The sequence below is a fragment of the Mus pahari genome, chromosome 2, assembly GCF_900095145.1.
Source record: "Mus pahari chromosome 2, PAHARI_EIJ_v1.1, whole genome shotgun sequence".
In the NCBI taxonomy this organism is placed as follows: Eukaryota; Metazoa; Chordata; class Mammalia; order Rodentia; family Muridae; genus Mus; species Mus pahari.
The window spans coordinates 147819816-147823132 of NC_034591.1; the positions used below are offsets into that span (position 1 = coordinate 147819816).

Below are 3317 nucleotides of genomic sequence, written 5' to 3' on the forward strand. Positions count from 1 at the left end.
TGTTGGTCAGGTGGAAACCATGATGATTACAAGTCAGGATGAAAGTTATTGGGAAGAGCTCCATGCAGGTGAATGTAATTCTTGCTGGAAATCCAAGTCCTGAGGCTTTCCTGAAAGCCCATGATGTCTCACTATTAGTATCCATTCCTCACAGTTCCACAGCTTGTCATGTTTCTATTTGTTTCTGTTTATACTTGAACTCATTTTGCTACCTGGAAGGAGGCAAGCCACAGGGAACATTCTGCCTCTACAATGAAGGTATGTGTGTTTTCTCATTCTTACATGATTCCTTGATATGTGCAACACCAGCCTGCTACCAACATGCTATCTACATGGATGGATCTTACCATGGAAATGACGGATAATTCTGAGTCTTCAAACTGTTCACCGTCTTTGCTCCTCCAGGGACTAAATGCGCTCTCAGTCAGAGACTTAAAATCACTTCATGTTGTTTATTGCGAGCTACACTGTATTTGGCAACAGTTCCTAAATTGGGTTCATTAAGTCCTGTATTGCTCTTTAGTAACTGAATTATCAGTGTATCAAATTGCTCATTCTTCATTTTTCCAAGAATCTATATCATCTTTCATCTGCTTTGGTGACAATTAATTACATTTACCATGCAGGTACTGGAGGCAGTTGATTGGAGTTGGATACAGTCTCATGTTTCTTGTCACAAGAGACAGACCACTATATCAGGGTCCTTTCAGCAAAATCTTGCTGGCATATGCAATACTGTCTGCGTTTGGTGGCTCTTTATGTGATAGACCCATGGGTGGGGCAGTTTCAGGATGGTCCATCCTTTCGTCTCAGCTCCAAACTTTGTCTCTGTAACTCCTTCCATGGGTGTTTAGTTCCCAATTCTAAGAAGGGGTGAAGTGTCCACATTTTGGTCTTTGTTCTTCTTGAGTTTCATGAGTTTTACAAATTGTATCTTGGGTCTTCTAAGTTTCTGGGCTAATATGCACTTATCAGTGAGTGCATATCATGTGAGTACTTTTGTGATTGGGTTACCTCACTCAGGAAGATAACCTCCAGATCCATCCATTTGCCTAGGAATTTCATAAATTCATTGTTTTTAATAGTTGGGTAGTACTCCATTGTGTAAATGTATGACATTTTCTGTATCCATTCCTCTCTTGGACATCATGGTTCTTTCCAGCTTCTTGCTATTATAAATAAGGCAGCTATGAACATAGTGGAGCATGTGTCCTTATTACCAGTTGGAACATCTTCTGGTTATATGCCCAGGAGAGGTGTTACTGGATCGTCTGGTTGGTACTATGTTCACTTTTCCGAAGAACCACCAGACTGTTTTCCAGAGCAGTTGTACAAGCTTGCAATTTCATCAGCAATGGAGGAGTGTTCCTCTCTCTCCACCTCCTCGCTAGATGCACTTTAAAAAATTATAATTCAAATGGATAGTGTGCAAATTTTTATAACTAATATGTAAAGTGCAGCATCTTTTAAAGATATTTATTATTTCCCACAGCACTCTTGGAATGATTTTAATCATGGAATTAGAAATTGAAATTATAGGAAATGACTTCATGGCCCTGTTGCACTATATGGACTGGGTTAAGAGAAAGAAAATGTCATTAGTTAATCAAATCCTCATCACTTTGTCAGTCTCCAGAATTTTTCATCTCAGTTTATTGTTTATAAGTTCAGTCATCTTCTTTTCATATCCAGATGCAATTATGACTTCCAGGGTGATACATGTCATTAATAATGTTTCGATTATAGCTAACAATTTCTGCAACTGGCTTTCTAAATGCCTCAGTGTCCTTTATTTTCTCAAGATATCCAAATTTTCTAACTCTCTTTTTCTTTATCTAAAGTGGAGAGTTGGAAAAGCAGTTTCAGCTACACTGCTGGTGTCACTGGTCTTTCTGATTTTAAATATTTTACTAAGTAACTTGGGAATTAACATATGCATAAATGAATATAAAATAAACATATCATGCAGCTTCAGTTCTCATTACCAAGCAAATTGTCACAGGCAGGTGTTAAGCCTTCACATTATTTTCCTGTCTCTCCTCTTTGCTTTTTCACTGTCAATGTTTTTTCTCCTCATCTTCTCCCTGTGGACATATAACAAGAGGATGCAGCAGCATGTTCAGGGAGGCAAAGATGCCAGAACCATGGCCAACTTCAAAGCCTTGCAAACTGTGATTGCCTTTCTCCTACTATACTCTATTTTTATTCTGTCTGTCTTAGTACACATTTAGAAGTATGAATTACTGAAGAAAAATATTTTCATTGTATTTTCTCAAGTTATATATATAGGTTTTTTTTCTCATTCTATTTATATATTCTGATTCTAGGTGACATGAAGCTGAGACAGGCCTGTCTCTCTGTATTGTGGCATGTGAAATTTAGGTTAAATTATCTAGAAACTTTAGATCTCTAAAACACTATAGATTATATTGTATATTCTAGTCTAACGTGAACTGAAACTAATGTCGTTTGTATTTTTTATTGTTACATGTTAAAAACCCTTTGATTTGACTGAATGAATTTGATTTTTGTTTGCAATTGTCACTGATTAAAGATATTACTAATTTAGCTAGTTGTGTACGAGGATATTCCTTAATATATGTATTAAAAAAGGACTTTATTGTAACCCACTACAACATAAATATATCAACATTTTACAAATTTTCTATCAGCCACCAATCACAGAGATTTGACTTATGAATTTTACTATATGTGTATTAATATCTGCATCAAACTGTGATAAAAGCCTATAATTGAAACCATGTAATACAAAATATGTAAATAAAACTTTAGAGAAGAAATATGTAGATACCAAAATACCGCCAGGAGAGAACTGGTATCCCAGGAGTGCCAAAACACGTGTGAGCACAGGTACAACCACCACTTCTGCTCAAATTCCTGGCCTAAGAACCACCCACCCAAAGTCCTTTGGACACAGTAACAAAAGAACAGCTGGGGACAGGGTCCTTCTGGTTTCTGTCTGCACCCAGGAGCTGACTTTGTTACATATCTCTCCATACCCAAATTCCTTCCAGAGAGAACTGATCTCTCAGGAGTACTGACAAAATGGCTTTCAGGAGGGGCAAGCCACAGTCTGAGACAGGAAGACCAGCTAACACCAAAAATATCCAGATGGCAAGAGACAAGGACAAATACATAAGCGACAGAAACCAAGGCCACATAGTATCATCAAAATCCAATTTTCCCAACACAATGAGCCCTGATTACCCCAACACATGAGAAAAGCAAAACTCTGTTTTAAAATCACATTTCATGATGATGACAGAGGACTTTAAGAAGGACATAAGTAACACCCT

General features: G+C 37.4%; 1 pseudogene; it reads left to right on the forward strand.

Moving 5' to 3' along the window:
* The first annotated feature begins 19 nt into the window (after nucleotides 1–19).
* LOC110316935 lies at nucleotides 20–2413 on the forward strand (annotated as a pseudogene).
* Nucleotides 2414–3317: the final 904 nt, after the last annotated feature.